This window comes from Bactrocera oleae, chromosome 5 (genome assembly GCF_042242935.1).
Source record: "Bactrocera oleae isolate idBacOlea1 chromosome 5, idBacOlea1, whole genome shotgun sequence".
NCBI lineage: Eukaryota > Metazoa > Arthropoda > Insecta > Diptera > Tephritidae > Bactrocera > Bactrocera oleae.
In genome coordinates, this window is record NC_091539.1 from 41,425,280 (window position 1) to 41,444,443 (window position 19,164).

Consider the following 19,164-nt stretch of genomic DNA (forward strand, 5'->3'; position numbering starts at 1 on the left):
ATATATTTTGATGTAAAATTATTAACATGCTTTGCACCTGTTAAATTTAATTAGAATTTACCGTTAATCGGTAGAAGTACCCTTACTCTCATAGAAGCAAAAAAAAAGGGGAATGTTGTAGATTACAGAAAATATGATGGAGATGCCAACTAATTTAATCAGATCCACCGACTTCACATACACATGTATGTATACGTAGCACTATTATATAAACATACAAACATCCAACTGTTCTTGCTGCTATAATTTTTGTTTTATGCAAATAAGCATGAAAATGAAAATGAAGTCCCCGCATCAAAATGTCACTGGAAGAACACACACATGCAAGCAACTACATATACACATATTGTATTATACATATAGACAAAGAATTAGAATTCCCCATAAAAATTCGCAAGAAGAAGCGCTAAATGCAGAAGGCAGCAATCGAACACCAGCAAGCCAACAATATCGAAACAACAAACACACACCTACACACATACATAGGTAGATCACCTTGCTGATGTAGGGAGTGCGGATGATGGCGGGCAGTTTGAACAAGTAACGCCAAAGTCACGCTAGTCGCGTTGCGGCTAAATTAGTCGCTAGCGCGGTTGTTGTATCGGTTGTTGTTGTTGTCATTGACCAGCACCAACTACACCACCAATGAATTAGAGTGACAGACCGTACATAATAAAAACAACAACAACATAGACATACAACGATAAACCAAATCAGTCAGCGAGGCATGACTGTCGGTTAGCAGCGGCAAAACAACAACACAAACCGAACATATCACCAGGGCAGGGGAAACAAATGGAAAATGAGCAGAATTAAATAAACATCACAGTGTTAAAATAAAAATTAAAAAAAAACTAAAAAAAAAATTAAAAAAAAAGAAATTAACAAAAAAACAAAAAAAAAAGGATTGAGTCCGCTACACAAACTAATACAATAAGTGTAGAAGAGTCGAAACAAAAACATGCTGTGAATAAAAAACTGTAAAACATATACAAAAACAAAGCACAACTAAATTTTAAAGCTTCCGGTTTACGGTGTTGCTGGGCGCTCTTCAGTCAATCGCCTCTTACGCCTACCAAACGCGCATTTAGAAGCTTAATGGTCCGCCAACCAACAAGCCGACCAGCATACCCACACACACCGACACACACATGCACACCTACTTATCGCCAACCGCCCCATCACACGGAGGCAGACACAAAATTTATTAGTCTACAATGTGACGGACCGGCATGATGAACAGACTGACTGACTGGATTGGCGGCAAGGTGAGACGTTCGTTTCGGTCGGTTCGGTTCTATTTTTTTTATACATAGCGTCACATTCTAATGGCACGTCGCGTCGTGTTGCAAGTCGGGAATCGGACATGCACAAAAAACTAACATGAGGAAGAGCAACAAAGCGGCAAAAGAAGGCAAAAAATAGTATGTCGGTAACTAGTCACACGCCAACGTTCGTCGACACTTTGACGAGCCGTTGAACCTGAGCGGCAAATAAATTGGTTGGAAAATTTGTTGCTGCTTGGATTGACAATTTCGATTTGGTTTCCACAAGCACTTCAAATTAAATAAAATGGAATTGCATTAAATTAACATTGAATAAAAAGAAAAGATAAAAAATTAAAATAGATCAAAGGCGAATTGGAAAATAAGAAAAAATATCAATAAAATTAGATAAAGGAATAAAGAAATTAAAAAATTGTATTAAATAAAGTGACCAAAAATTAATAATAATAAATTGAGTGATATTACAAAAGCAGAAAAAACAAAAAACAAAATAAAATAAAAAATTCTTTAAAAGTATTTTATTTTAATCGGTGTTTGTATAAGAGCTATACAGTCCGATCTCAACAAATTCTTCGAAAATTGCTTAATTCTTTTAGGTAATAATACATGCCAAATTTTGTGAAGATATCTCGTCAAATAAAATAGTTTTCTATACAAAGACTTGATTTTTAACGGTCAGTTTGTATGGCAACTATATGCTATACTGAGCCGATATCGCGTTTCCGACAAATGAGCAGGTTCTTGTGGCGAAAAGGACGTGAGCTAAATTTCAGATCGATATCTCAAAAACTGAGCGATTAGTCGCGTATATACAGACAGACGGACGGACATGGCTAAATCGACTCAACTTTTCATGCTGATGGTTTATATAATATACCTATATTTTATAGGGTCTCCAACGTTTTCTTCTAGGTGTTACAAACTTCGTGTTCAGGGTATAAAAATAAAATCAGTGAGTAAAAGAAATACAAGCTCAAGCTGTTTGATATGTTGAGTGAAATTTATTGAAACAAATGGCAACAAAACCACAAAATGAGTTAAAAAGATAATATATTAGAAAAAGTTGCTGCATCGCTGCTCATCGAAAACATTCCCATCATAAGCTAAATAAACAGCTAACAAATGAAAACAGTTCTCACACACTTACGCATACACACAAACACAAATATCTATGGCCAAGCGATCACTACACAACATCCACGGCACATTTTGAGACACCGCGGGCTGGCAAATTTGCATGTGGCAATTTAATTTACTTATCTCTGCCTTAGATCGCTAGCCACGCTTGCCGCTTCGTCGCGCCAAAGAACAGCGCATTAGCGTTTATTGCGCTTTCCAATGTGATTTCTTTCAAAGCCAAATGCTTTGTGGCGCTTATACCCTTTACTTTGCCTCGATTTTTTTCTTCGCTATTAGACGTTTTTGCTTTCATTGTTGCACAAATCGCAATCATTTTTTTCCTCAAAGTATTTCATACTATTTCTTTTCTGTCATTGTTTTTGTTATTGTGTGCCGCATGTTACACTAATCTGGGCATTGCATCGCGCTGTTGCAAGTGCGCCAGCTCATGCGGCATCTTGATGTTGATGCAACATGCTGGCGCCAGTGCAAATTTAATTTAACTCCTTTTTTGTTTTGCTTTCAATTTCATTCGCTTGGTTTTGGTTGTGTGTTTTCTTCTCATTTTTGCATTTCTGCTGGCAAATTTAAATGCAGCACAGGATTAAACTATTAGAAACGCTTACCAAATGCAAAAGCCACACGCACTCGTTTGGCGCTCCCAGTCCGGCAGTCAAACGGTCACAATCGCAGTTATACCCGGTCCCGGTTGGACCGTCAGTCCAGTTTCGGAAAGTTTCATTTATTCGCACTGCTGCGCTGCTGTTGCACATCTCTACACCCCACTACCGCCTCGTGCAGGCAGTCAGTCAGTTAGTTGCAAGTTAGTTGGTTGGTTAGTGTGTAGCTTCGCCCAAGTTGTTTGGCGCAACGCCACGTTGCCTCGGTCGCTTGGTCGCCTGGTCTTTCGCTTTGTTGCTGCAGCTGCTTTTGTGGCTGTTATCTGCTGGGAACCCTTCATGTTTTTGTGGCGCTTGCTTCGATTGGCAGGAAAATCAGTTGCTTAGTTGGTGTCTGTCGTTTGGGCACACTACCTTTGGTCAGATTTCAGTTACTTTGTTGTTTTACTCACCATTGTGTATATTACAGTTGTTCTTGTTGTTGCTGTTGGTTTTGTTGTAGACAAAATTTTCTTTAATCGCGATGCACGTTTTCCGCTTGCACAATCAAAGCATATATTTTCCTCTTCCATATTCCCAACCGATGCCGGTCAGCGCAGCTGGGCCCACAGGCCACCTGATTAGTGAGGTTAAGGCGAAAAATTATAAATGTTCTCGTGTTGGTATATGTGTAGATGGCCGTGGCAAATTTATATTATACATATGTATGTGTATATCTGCACTTATTTATATGAAGTTAGGAATTTCTGCTTAAAAAATTTGCATAGTTCGCTTCGAAAAAAAATCAATAATAAAGTTATACTTATAGAACACGATAATATTACATTTCTTTGCTATAAATATATAAATTATACTATTACTTCTTGTTTTTATTGTGATCTAGAATGGTGAGTAAATTAGTTTTTCTGATGGACTCTTTTATCGAGAGCTCTACATCAACTTTAGTTGCGCGCTACTAGACCACTGTAGTGTCTTTCAAGCGCAGGTGGCTGCCATCAAGGTAACCTAGTTCTACTGCTATACTATACTATAAAATGCGGTTTCTATTGATTCTAAGATGTTCCAGTTATAATTAGGATAGGTTAGATAGTTAGAAGACGGATTCCAATTGGACATCTCAGAACGCCGGTCCATTTTGATATCTAAATACTACTAAGTATTGATCAAAAAGATGTTTGGGTGTCAATATTAAAAATGTGTTGAAATGAACAATCCCACAGAAAGAAAATCTGCATTCGCTATTGAGTATGAGTCTCAAGGTTAAAATTCTACTAATTAACTAGTTAGAAGAACGAAACTTTTTAATGAATTTGAACAGTTTAGAGAAAATTTACAGAGAAAATCTTCAATATCTAAAACAAATGGCAATTCTAACCTACTTTTAAAGCAATTATTGCAAATGCGTTGAAAAAGAGATCCAGGAGTTATCTTTGTGAAGATAAACATTTGTAATGCATAACTTTAAGCCATTAAAGTACATTGCTTCACTTAAATATAACTTAGCTATTTAACCGTTCAAATATTCCACGAACATTTAACGCAAGTTTTCTCCACATTTCGCTATCAAAAGACTACGAAGATCAATTGAAATGATATCTACCTCAGTTGAAGAATGCCACATGGTAGGCACATATTTTGGCAATTTCAGCAAGCAATTAATTTAGGTCAAATGAACCACGAAAAACCAGCAAAAGCAATAAGAAAACAGCAATGATAATGGTAACAATAACAATAGCAACGAATTTATGCGAATTTGGCAGTTAGCACTTTTTATGTTGGCATTATATTTATATATATATTGTACAAACAAACATATGTATATATATGGTATATACAAATGTGTTAATTTTTATATCCTAAACAGGATATATTAAGTTTGCCACGAAGTTTGTAAGATGCAGAAGGCGCGAGCTAGTCCCTTAGTATTTGAGATATCGATCTAAAATTTTGCACACGTCCTTTTCTTCCCGAGAAGCTGCTCATATCGATATCGGACCACTATAGCATATAGCTGTCATATAAACTGACCGATCAAAAATAAGTTCCTGCATGGAATTTTTTTATATTTGTGAAGGGTATTATAGCTTCGGTGCAACCGTGGGTTGTCTGACATATGTTGAACCAGGAAAGCATAAAAACGTAGAATATGTATGTAGGTATGTATAGTAATAATTTCGGTAATTTTAATTGCAGTTCAGGCGTTGTGTGAGAAGAGGTAATTTGATATTTACGCCGAAGCGGCCGAATTTAAAACCGATTATAGCAATTAATTATAATTTGCTCGAAAGGAGATTAAAAAATACAAACAACAAAAAAATAACCTTTTGCTACACTTCTACTGCTTAATTTTTCAATGAACAGCCTCATTAATGGTTTTTCTCTCCAAACGCTGACTTTGTGTATTACATAAGAGATTTAGTTTAGTAATGATTTTCGGCAGTTTAAAATCGGGCATTTTTGTGGCATATGGAAAATTATACTTTAAACAAGTTTTTTTCGTATTTTTTGTTGCTTTTGGTTTTATGTTATTGTTGTTGTTGTTTTAAATGGCTTTGTTGTGCTTGTTGTTGCTATTATGTTTATTGTCGTTGGTGTTTTTATGTTGATTGTTGTTATCGTATTTCTTATTGCACTATTTGTTGTTGTTTGTGTAGTTGTTACCAATTTTAAGTCGATCATCAGGCCAAGCTCTTTCTCCTCATGTAAATTGATGACTACTCAACATAAATGGCTAAATAACTGAGATTTATATTTACATACATACATACATAAATACATACTCCTCTAGCTGCTAAGGTGGAGAGACACCGTGTTATTGAGATGCGTAGGGTTGCCTTGCCATATTCGAGCTTATAATTAACAGTTTTAAGTGCTGCGCTGCTTTGTATTTATGATTTGGGATTTTATTTGATTTTCACAAAGCCGCTAATTATTTAATTATCTACACATATACATATGGATATAAATATTGTTTATATTAAGCCCGTGATTACTGTTGATATTTGCGTACAAATGTTTCAACTTCGTTGTTTTTTGCATAAGCGACGCGTCTTGTCACGTCGTTTGGCAGAAACCACATTTTTCTGCTGACGTACATACAAATATACATATGTAAATTAAAAACTGGATTTAATTATCTTTGTATTTTTGTTTTTTTTGTTAAAATATTTATTGACAGCCAAAGCCCGTCACTTTGGTGAGCTTTTTCTGTGTTAAACGTTTTCTTCGATAATCAAGCTGTAAGAAATGTGGAGGCACCAGTGTGTTGATTGCAAGTGCAGCTCATTCTACATAAGTACATACGTACATGGTGCTTTATCCATTGCTGTTGCCGTTAACACCAAAACTGCAATTTATAAGCCCGTAGAACACGTTAAAAGTGACAAGAATTTATTGTTGGCTACTTTGTTGTTGCGGTTTTGATAATTTTTTTTTCTTATTAAACACATCTATTTTGTTGTTGCTTTTATACTTGTTAATTTGTGGAACTTGCTGCTTTTTTTCTGTAAACAAAAAAATCGGTGAAGAGGCCTTGAGGGCTTTTTGCGTAATGAATGGAACATAATGTCATTGAAATTCTTCAAATATAAAGTCTGATTAGAACCTATAAAATCCACAAAAAAAAATTAAAATTTCATTAAATATTGACTTCTTGTATTAAGAAGTGTGTGGTAAAAGTTTGAGAGCTTAAAAAATTAAAGTTGAAATTTTTTGTTTTTGTGTATTCGTCAACAGAGGTTGAATCATAAAAATTAAAATATATTCATACATATATTCCAGAATTTCTTAATAACCTTAAAAAATCATCATGAAACTATTTGGTAACGGATTCCAACTAACCCTAGTATTGAACTGTCGTTTAAAATAAATATCTAAAAGAAAACATAAGATTGCTGATGTTGTGGTTTTTCTTGTAGTCTGCCAAAAAAGGCGTAGAGTAAACTTGAAATATAGCATTTATTTTAATATATGATTTTAATTCGTAAATGTATGTTTATAGGAATCTTCGTTGACATTAAAATGTTCCTGTTATTCCATATTAAAAATATATACATTTTCAGCCGGAAAATAGTACATCTTTTTGTTTTTGAAATAGTAGTCTTCAGCACATTCTACGTTCTCACCACAATTAACTTTGTATTTCTTGCTGAACGAGTCTCAATTAAAAGCTTCTCAAGCTTGCCAAAACGACATTGTTAGTAACTTGTTGAAATGTTTTCACCGAAAGTTTTTGCGAGCACAAGAAATACAATAATTTTTAAACACCTATTTTGCAAATACTCGGCTTTAAAGCATTTTTTTTATAATTTATCGATAACAATTACAACAACTGTTTTATTATAGGTTGAACTTCTACATTTGTTCATTAGTTTTACTACCGTTCTTCTATCTTCCTGCTCTTCATACTTTGTAATGTGTAAAAGACACATATCTTTAAGCTGGTTTTTGGAGCTTTTAAGTTCTAGGAGCTCCCGAATATTTTAAAGGAATACGGAACTATGAAATTTTGAACATTACTTTTAAATCATCATAGCTTTTAAGCTTTATTGAAACGTGCAAGGAGCTTTCAAGCTAATAAAGCTTTCTACAGTTTCAGTCAAACTTAGTTGGAGCGTTTGTTGTTTTGGGATAAGGTTATTTTAGCGACTTCTATTGGCATTCTGAAGTTACTGATATTAATAATTTAATAAGTTTGCACTTCTGAAATAATTTTTAGTTTCTTCCAGTTTTTTTGGATTTATGAGATGTTTTTCGTCAGGCCTGTAAACCAGCTTAAGAACTTTGCTTGTGAGTTTTGTCTTTTTAAGTTGTAGTTGGGTTCTGCAGCATCCATGAGTGGAACAGCAATAATTTCAAGTTTTGCTTATCCTCTAACTATGAATTTAAATTATCTTCTAACTGGTCTGTGGGCAACTTACATGTCTTAAAATAGTATTTTATTGTATTTGTTGTTTTTGTATAGTCTGAGCACCACATATTAAAACTAATCTCAACTCTGACTATAATATTAAAATTTAGTCAATTTATGCAAAACTTTGTAGCAACTAAATATTTATGAGTGCTAAGCTAAAGTTGCTAGCGCTAGCGGCAACAGATGATGTCCGCGTGCTGTTGAAAGTCGTAATTATTATAGAGACGTTTAGTAATTATCGCGAACAAAAAAGCTTTGATTTTTTCGCTTTTTATTTTTATACACACAAATATTATATTTTTACATAATTCCTGTTTTTTTTTTTATAGCAGCAACTATAAAATGGCTGACATAACCAACTTTTGATAGATCTGAGCTGCTGACGTCTGTCAAAAGTTAGTTAACTACACAGCTTTTTTAAGTAAATTTTATATTTTTTCGGTTTTAATTAGCAGCCATTGCTTAGTGTCTGCAAAGTGAATATTTTATACTTTAGCTGATTAGTAAATTGCTGCATAATGTTTTGTGATAATTCATTATTCACAGAGGCGTCTTACTTCGATTGTCTAAATTGCTACCAAAGAATGCTCACAGTTATTTTTTGACGAACGCTTTTGTCTGACAGGTCATTGTACGTAAATACTTGTATGCATATTCGAAATTAAACAAATGTAACGCATGAACCACACATAACTTAATTTAAAGAGTAAGCGTTTACTATGTGGTCTTATGGTAAATTATAAAAAAAATTAAAGAGCGCTCTTCTAGATTAAAATTTATATAAACAGGCATGTTTTCTCAAACACTTCTTTCAAGTATGCCCCGTCTGTATGTTATGTATGCAGTATACCCTCTTGTGTTTGCCTTGTAGCCTACTCGCTGCTCGGCGTAGACTTCTGAGAAAAACCAGCAGCAGCTCACAGACTTTGGACTCGCTGTCCATGTCATACTGCTTCTAATCGGTTTCTCATCTCTTTCTGTGCAACGAATTACTTTTTGTCAAGTCATTAGTCATGTTGTCTTATCATTTTATTACATTATGGTAGAAGACATTCGAATACAAAAAGTAGCACGTGTAGTTGTCGTATATTCAAACTAATTTTTATGTTGTTGTTATAATATTTCGATAGCATATTAAAAATATATAAACTTTAAAGTTATAGAGATACATATAAATGAATATAGCTCTATAAATACAAACTATCTATCCAATAAACCTTTCCTACCGTTGACTTTGACTTGGTAGACAAAATTGCGGTGGGAAAATCTTGTCATATTTTTCTAAGAGCAATGACTTCCTAAAATGCTGGTACAAATAATGTAAAACTATATTTAATTTGCCAAATTTACAGACTGGCGAATCGAATTATGTAAAAAACAAAATATATATTATATAATAATCACCAGTTAGATCACCCGAACAAAACAAAATATACCTTCTTCTTTGTTTAAAATTAACCATATAACTTTTTGGTCGTTTTTAAAGGTAAAGGTATTTAGGTAAGAAAGCAAATCTTATGTAAGCGAGCAGTGAATCGAACACAGCTAAAGCAAGTCCATTAGGTTAGTATATAAGCGTTTAAAAGAATCGTTTGATTTTATTTTTCTACATAAAAATATATATTTTTCATAAGTATATCTATATAAAAATTGAAATGTCTAGATGTCTACATTTCAAATAATATTCAAAACACTTTTTATACTCGTTTTCCTTTGAACTCGTGCATAAATAATTCGGTCATTGAATGCGAATGCGTAGGCAAAAACAAAATAAGCAAGCATTAAAATAAAATAAAAATTATTACTGTATTGCGAGGATCATCAAAGCTGAGCGATAAAAGAGCAAACAAATGCGAGAAGAGGTATCAGAGGGCAGCGATACAGTGCAAAAAAGCAGTTGAGATTGTTGCCAATTCTGCTGGCTTCACGTATTTGCACTCGCTGATAAAAAGCAATAGCATTATGGCTATATGAGATGCTGAAAATAAGCTCGATTTTAATTTATCTTTACTAACTTTAATCCCCAAAATTTATGCGTGTTTATTCAAAATATAGTTAAAGTACTTTTTCTCTTCCATAATTTTTGTGGTTTTCATTTACGTTAACTATGAAATTATCGTTTGAGAAAAAATTCGAATCTACAGAGAAATTTTAAGAATTATAGTGAACTTTTTTTTTAATGATTGAAGTGTTTTTTGTTTTTAGTGGTTTTATATTGTTTTTGAAAACCTTGCTGCCGCATTTTAGTGGTTTTATGCTCTCCTTTAAAGTATTCTTAGTTTAAAGGGGCTAACAAGAGATGGCAAAACTAATTAAACGATTAACGCATATGAGAAAATAATAATGATTCATTCAAACCTTGAACTTCTACTTGATTGCTTAGTATTCACAGCAGGTTGTTTAATAAATTATGGTCAATAAAGCCGGTAATAAAATTTAAGGATCAACGAATTTATTTAAGTAAATCAAAAACTCAGATAAATTATTTTACATACTTATGAGATCAGATCAAAAGTAAAGATAGGCGGTTCAGATCCTCCCAGTTGAAAAGGGTCATATCCCTCAATTGTGGCAAATGTATACTTTGAATAAGCAAAAATAAAAACGCATACGCATAATTTGGACTGACATTGATACTAGGGTGGAGCGAAAATTTTATAAATTATTTTTTGCTTAGCCTGAGGGTAAAATTTGTAGATTATAAAAAGAAAAAATTTTGGAAATTATTTTAACATCTAGAAGCGTCCCTCTCACATTTAATTAAGTTTTGAGTTAAAATTTTTTTGGTTTAAACTCTTCACATTTGTATAAAAATTACCGAATTTGACGGTTTTCGACTAAAAATTTATTTTAACACTTAAGGAAAGCATGTATTTAAGTTTTTTTTTTAAACTCCAATAAGGACCACAAAGTTTTTTTTTAGTTCATAACTTTTAATTGGCCAGAAGAGGACTCTCCACAGCTTCTAGAACACTTATCAAAAAATTTTTACGAAATAAAAATTTTAACTCGAAATTTACTTTAAAAGTGAGTGGAAGTGAGAGAGGCTCTAGATGTTAAAAATTTTTTTATTTTTATTTTTCCAAAAGTTTTCTTTAATAATGTACAAATTTTACCCTCAGGCTAAGCAAAAATCAATCCGTCCCAATCGATACATTTCGAGTAAACATTTTTCTTTCTTGTGTTTTAAATTATCGTGGGATATACTATATCATTTATAAAAAAATTTTGGTCAGTACAATGAGGACTCAGAGTATAAAAATTTTAAAAATAATCAAATTGAAGCTCATTTAAGAGAAACATTTATATTAATCGACTAATGTCCTAAAGATAATAGTTCTAAAAGCACATTATCATATTTTTATACCCACAACAGGGTATACTAAATTTGCCACAAAGTTTGTAATACCCAGAAGGAAACGTCGGAGATCCTATAAAGTATATATATAAATGATAAGCTAAATCGAGTCCATCTGTTTACATATAGGTGAATTAGTCTCTGCTTTTTAAGATATCGATCTGATCTGATTTTGCACACTTTCTTTCCCCCCCCCCCCCCCCCCCCCAAGAAGCTGCTCATCTGTCGGAATTGACGATATCGGCAATAGCCGTAAATAATAATAATAATCGATCAAATTCAGGTCCTTGTAAGGAAAACTTTTTTATTTGATAAGATAGTTTCACGAATTTGGCATAGAAATAAGGCAATAGATGCAATCTCCAAAGAAATTGCTCAGATTGGACCACTTAGCATATGGCTACCATTCATACTGATGGATCAAAATCAAGAAAAAGATCTATGTTTAGCATTTATGCTATAAGAAACGTACTTATGAAGGGTATTTTATTATTATAGCGGAAGTTATTGTAACATTTTTTTTTTTTCCATTTTCAATTAGAAAACATATGTATATACATATGTATTTCCTCTATTGGAGCCTACTAGTAGTAAAATGGCTTTATCCTACATATGAAACAACTTCTTAAAGGACATTCAAAATTTGTTTTACTATTAATAACTCTCCTCGAAGATTCAAACGAATAATTGATTTATTTACGAAAAATAAAAAATTAGAAATTTGACAAAAAAGATCGCTTATATCATAAAATCTTAACTAATAATAACTTTCCTCTATAAACCATCCAAATTGGCGTTATATACTCTATATGTGTGTATCGATTAATAATATTTTTGCCATCACTAAGCACTGAGTTTAATTTGCTTATATCAAAATTATAATTTTTTTTTTAATTTACTACAGATAATTAAAGCAAAATAAAAATCATCAGCTATCATTTTCAAGTTTAACAAGTTCAATGGAAAATTTTCAAAATCCCATTCAATTTTTTCAATTGTAGTTCGCTTGAACAGTCAGTTGAGTATCTTATAATTACTTATTGTTTGCACATACTATGATTGAGAAAGATTGCGTACACTGATAGATACTTATCTCGAAATGCAGATGCGTTATTAGCAGATCTTTGACAGCAACACAAAACCAGCTGCGACGGCGGCGCCCACATAAATGTACATATGTCCGTATATACATACTATGTATGCCTGTATCATCATTAAATCTATATACATATGCAAGTAGATAACTGTTATGCCTTTGCTTGTTCAGACCAGACACACAAGACCACTTAAGGCACTCAAACGCACAGCGAAAGAAGTGAACTCACAAATCAGAGATCTACTAATCACCCACGCAGGCGATAATGAGTGCTAATGCGCAGCTGTTTATGGTACATTGCAACAACTACACACTCGTCTCCACTCAACGCTATGTTTGCTTATATGCAAAGAGATGCACAAGTGCGATAAAATAGTAGTTATTTTTTTTTCTATACTAAAATAGTGAAGTATTATGCAGTTGTACAAATTGGGTAAAGTTGCTGCAAACACTTCCTGCCTGCTGTGTTGCATTCAAATTTGGTTGTTGGTTTGTGTATGTAGGTGTATAAACAAGTATTGTATTACCAAAACGTACAAGTCCAAATCGGAAGTAAAGGTAAATATATTATCAAACTCTATTATGTTGACAATTTCAAAACGTTTGAACGCGTGCAAAGAATTCCAAAAAATGTTGAAAGGAAATGTGTTATGTATGTTGTGTGGCATGTTGCAAGCATAGGTTTTCATGATTATCGTGGCAATCATGCATTCATTGCACTTTTCAAACGTATAATGCGGGAGTTGTAGATATGTTAATTTTTTTTTTCGATAATTCAATACTGAAAGACAAAGCTGTCATACATACCCTGTAGGAAAATTCAACTTTTTACTGTTAGGAAAACACCTTCTTCTCACAAGCTCTCTGCTACTATTGAAGTACTCATATTTTTCCTGTTTTATAAATTATATAAAAATCTTGTGATTTAAACTAAAAATATATTTAACCTATTAGAGCTTAACAAATACTTTCATTTATAAATATACTTTTCTATTCCGTGACCTTACGAAACTATCTTCAATATGATGAAACAGCTGAGAAGCTGAGTCATTAATTTATACAGAAGAATATTTCTAAGCTTAAGTATATTTTTTGCTTTAAGCTATATACTATATGCATTAATTGGTAATCTTTGGGATATCTCTGCACAAAAAACTTTAAAAATATATGTGATATTTAAAGATTTTGATTGATGGTCATATTTCAATAAAAATAAAAAATAATAGAAAAAACGTTAATTTCGGTTGCACAGAAGTTGAAACAACCGACAAAAATAAAAAAAATTCCATAAAAACACTTGATTTTCATATAACAATTGTATGGCGGCCATTTGCTATTGGTCCCATCTGAACAATTTGTTCAAAACATATGTTGTCTTAGATAATAATCTGTGTCAAATTTAAAGAAGATATCTTCTCAAATAAAAAAAAATTTCATTCAAGCACTTAATTCAGAACGTTCAGTTTGTATGGCAGCTCTACTATATAGTAGTCTGATATCGACGATTCCGACAAATGTGCAGCCTCTTGAGAAGAAAAGGACGTAAACAAAATTTCAAATCGACACCTGAAAACCTGAGGGAGTAGCTCGCGTATATACAGACAGGCATGGCTAAGTCGACTCAGCTCTTCACGCTGATCATTTATAAATATATATAATAGAATCTCTGACGTTTCCAGCTGGGTGTTATAAATTTCGTGATTAACTTAATATACCCTGTTCAGGGTATAAAAAGTATATACAATGCTTTGTGTTCACCGAATTTTCCCTGCAGGGTCATTGCCAGTGCATTTGCACATTTGAATTTGCATAGACAATTGCTTTGTTGTTGTGAATGCACACATTGTTGCTTGTTGCACCTAGATACAATCGCATTATCAGCGTGGCAATCGCGGCGAGTTTGAATATACTTTTATGTACATAAGTACATATACTACTATATATTTATATATACATATATATATGTATTATATATACTTGTATTTACATATAGGATAGGTTTATGAGTGTGGGTAAATGCCAATATAAACCTCATGTATTGTCATTTATTTTTACTTTATTTATTTGTATACTATTTATAGTTATACACATATAATATATGTATATAATATGTGTGTAAATACATATATATATACATATTTGTATATTTACATACTATTTGTGTTTGCAGTTTACCGTTTTGGCCCTGTACTGTTGTTGTCTGTTTTCGCGCTATTAAACTGATAAGCCGCAGCAACAACAACAGCAACAAATTCAACCGCCTCAGCATCATCAGCCGCCGCAGTAGCCCCTATGGCAGCTAAAAGCCCAGAAACAGCAGCTAAAAGTATTGAATTTGTCAGCTGATAAGACGCTTCGCACGCACACCAAACCAAGTCCATGTGCATTAAGTACATGTGCACTGAAATTGTATTTGTGTTGGTGCGCGCTTCTACGCCGCTTGCATTTGAGCTGACAAATGGCGAAATGAGCGTGGAGGACATTGTATTTAAAATGCGAAAAAAGTAATCAAAATTAGCGCATGAAAAATATACTTCTGTATATACTATTTACTTAAAAATTCTTAATAATAATTATTCGTGGAAGCGATCTTTGAACACACACATATATAGTAAGCTACATATTCTATTAGTAGGAATGAGAAAGGCGCTGAAAACAGATTCCAAATAATGTAATGGATTATTTAACTGAACGCTACAGTGGCGGTTTTAAAATGAGTTACTGTACTCAGGAAGTCATTACTGCCGAAACTCCAATACAGTGAAAGAATTAGTGTGAAAACTAACACATACACATCGTACATTGGCCTTTACACAAGAGTTTCGGTTAGAATCATCAATTCGGCTTTAAGAAACTCATTGAAACTTTAACAAAAATTTCTGGTAGCGCTTTTTGGCAATTAACCAGTGACTTAACCGATAGTTGGCTCGCAGCATAAATAGGGGAAATTGTGTTTATATATATATGGGTACATACATACAGATGTACTTATGCTACATTATAATTACATATGTTTATGTAAGCAAGCTATTGCAGTTCCATAAGTCATTCGCCTTATTTAAAGTTGGACTTTGGCCTCAAATAACTTTTTAACGATACAATTTATTACTGCTCAACTGAAATGTTGCCTATTCCGAACCTAGCATTTTGTACTTATTGAATCAAGTGTTAAAGAAAAAGATCAATCTTTGAACTGAGAGAGTGATGGCAGAAGTTTTCGTACAGTAACTTCCGAGATGGTTTTTAACCCTTAATATATTACATCCATCTATTTAAAAATAACTTTACAACGACTTATACTTGGCTTGGAAACTATATATGTTAAACCTTTACTATAGAGTCACTTAAAAATTTTGTGAATCTTATGCAGAAAATATTTCTGAAATATTCATTCGATCTTGGATTTGATAACCGACGGCAACTTTGTATAATAGCTATTAACTTATGGAAGATGCTGTTAAGCTTCATTAAGGCTCTCCTCTGTATTTTACTTGTGTCTGTAATAGGATATATAAAACAACGGTATTTTAATATAACCTTAAGGGGTCAATTAAAAATGGAAAATGTGCCTACTGGCTATTTGCTACTTCTACAGATTTGTACTTATGTATATTTGTGTTATACAAACCCTTCGGAAATATTATCCTGATCGCATAGTGTTGATTTATTGCTCGTTAAAACGAAACAAGATAAATCTCCGGAATTTGTTTTCTCATAATCTTGGTGTTATGCAAACAACTCAAGCGATGTTAACAAACTTCTCTGCAAAGAATAATAAAAATGCTAATAAAGTTAACATAACCTCAAACTTATATAACCCAATATAAAACGGATTCGCACATTTTTTTGTCCTTAACGCACTTGCAATGTCAAATAAAACAAAACGTTCTCCATACATACATAAGTACGTATGTGCCTTTTCTTATAACCTTCAACAAAAGAAATTGACACAAATTTATTTCGAATTAAATGTCAACGAAACTGTCAATTTGCAAATTTTACTTTTTTGTTTTTGTAAATCAATGACCATTTATTTGTTCCAGTAGCTTAACAAATAAAATGAATTTTTTAAAGTAAAACTAACTAAAAGTGAAATCGAACCAGAAAAACATAGAAACGAAAATAGAAAAGTTAAAAAGAAAGTCGGAAAGGACGCACTGATGCGTTGAATTAAACTGTCAATTTCAACAAATTAGAGTCGTGTTTTGGTTATTCTTTTGTGGGCGGCATCAAATAAAGTGCGGTGGTGCCTACATAATTCTGTGTGGCAAACCCACGTCAACTTGCCAATATAACTGGTATGAGACGGCTAACAGGTTTTTGGTTACAAAGTAATTGACAGGTGGATTTAAAGCGAAAAATTTAAAGTTGAAGCAGAGAAAACGACAGCAAAGTTGATTACTGTACGAAGATTGTCAAGCAATTAAAATAAAAGAATGGTTTTCGCAAAATTTTACTTGAAATCTGAACGGGATTATGTGTCTTTTTTAATTCAATTAATTAACTTGGATATTTCCTGTACAGTTAGCTCAAGTAATTAAATCGTAAATTTGGCAAATTAAATTTTAAATTGAAGCTAATAACTTATAACTTGGTTTAATTTAGTTGTAAACTGAGACAATTAAGTTGTAAATCGGCGACTCAATTAAGTTTTTTAATTGAGTAATTTAATTGGTAAACTGCGACAATTAAGTTGTAAATTGGGACAATTAAGTTGTAAATTGTGATAATTAAGTTGTAAATTGAGACAATTAAGTTGTAAATCGGCGACTCATTAAAGTTTTTTAGTTGGTTTTTGACAGGTGTTAAGGAAACGGTTTAAAAGTGTCAACAATTTTTTTAGTCCAATATTGATAACAATTTAATTCTAATATTAATGTAGGCTGTTACTCGTCAATAATATGGAGTTATGATAACGTATAGTATAATTGCATGGAATAAAAATAAATTGTTGATTATTTAAACCTACTTATTTTACTAAACTAAGGTAAGTTTTGTAACTTTCTAATGAAATGAAAAAAAGTTTGGGTCCAAACAAAAACTTATTTTAGCCGCGTAGAGTTTTTTTTATATGTAGTTATTATTCATTAAACCAATCTTAATCAATCTTAACCAAAGCAAAATTTAAGTTTTATTTCAAATTATGCAATTTTTATTAAATATCTTTAGAATTTAAACACTAATTGATTTACAATTAAGCATTAATTGGCAAGTTGAAAGAATTATCTTAAATTTATTTCTTCTTTTAACTTGCCAAGGTCAGGAGTAATCGAACTGTCTTTTTGTACAAACTTTAAGCTAGGACCAGACAGAGAAACTTGTTCGCCAAGCAGAAGTATACACGTGATAATATTCAGCTCAATGGTACACTTGATCGCTTTTTTTTAGATAGCTAGTCATTTAAGTCAATCAGTAAATTGGCTACATATAAAAGCCTAGTAAAATATTACTAATTGTACGAATGAATGGCTCAACTGAAGCTTCTATAATCACGTTTGAAATAATTTAATGAATTTGATAACTTAGAATGATTTGAAATGAACAAAAGCCGCTAAAAGAACTTCGTTGAAAAGAGGTTTACAAAAACTACCAGGAATTCTTTGTGTTAATTCACAAAGCTTAAGCCAATTTCGATGATGTGAAGAAAAAAAAGAAGAAAATATAAGCACTATCAACGAACCCTTCTAGTTATCTATTGGGCGATAGGGTACTTTGGTCATATAGAAGACTAAGCCTATAGCTACAGAGATTACAAAAGTCTTTTGCCATTTCTTTAGTACTCTTGACCAAAAAATGCATTAGTTGGTGAAGTTTATAAGCAAACTAAATTTGACAGTGCATTTCGTTTATGACATAGCGTATTAATCACCATTGCGTACTCTATAGTTCTTACTTTTTTTCAAAGCACAAAAACACATGAAGATTTTGACAAATGGAATATTGCCAAGGTTGGTTAATGACTTTTTTATTCAGTGTTCTTTTCACACATCCTTAATATGTTTAGCTTCAAAGTTATAGCAAGTGAAATTGAGTAAAACACTTTGATAAATTTTATTAAATTAAATTAGTGGATCATTTTAAGTATTTAGAACGCTAAAAAATTGATAAGAGCTTTGATAGTGTTTGCTTCTGGCTGTTATTTTGTGAAAATTTCAGTTTTAAAACAAATTTTATTAATACAAAAATATATATTGCCCCAAATAAATATGTACGTATTACCTAAAAATTCACAATTATTGATTTTAAAATAATTTATTGCTTACAATTATTATTAAGTTATTATTGTGTATAATTTGTTTTTATTTTTTCTCGTTATGTCAACTTACGGCTATTCACAAAATTGTGAAATAATTAACACTTTCTAGGTGTGCACGCACAGCAACATTTGACCAAAGACCTCAACACAGGAAATACATATTTGTTTTAGTTATTCATTAAATATTATATTATATTTTGAAAAAAAAATATATATAATATATAAATTTACATATATGCGTATTTCACATAATTATAATTAATGTTGGCATATACAAATGATTTAATCAAACAAATGAGTTAAAGCAAGAATATTAGATAAACAAAAATTAATTAGTTAGAAAAATAACTAAATTTTTACAACACTTGAATTTATAATTCAAACCTTTTTACTCGCTATGTATTTGCACACGACAAATCGGCTAACGTGTGATTAAAATTATATAATTCATTATTTATTTAGTGAGTAGCACGAAATGCACACATAATTTAGTTTAGTAACTTTTAATTAATTAAAA

At 32.1% G+C, this 19,164-nt stretch overlaps 2 protein-coding genes across 3 annotated transcripts in view; one reads left to right on the forward strand and one right to left on the reverse strand.

Moving 5' to 3' along the window:
• The window catches only part of LOC106618861 (uncharacterized), a 323,886-nt gene that overhangs the window by 115,621 nt on the left and 189,101 nt on the right, over positions 1 to 19,164 (reverse strand). The gene's annotated exons all lie outside the window — the stretch shown is intronic.
• fog (folded gastrulation) overlaps positions 1 to 19,164 on the forward strand; it is a 79,658-nt gene that overhangs the window by 12,183 nt on the left and 48,311 nt on the right. The window lies entirely within an intron of this gene.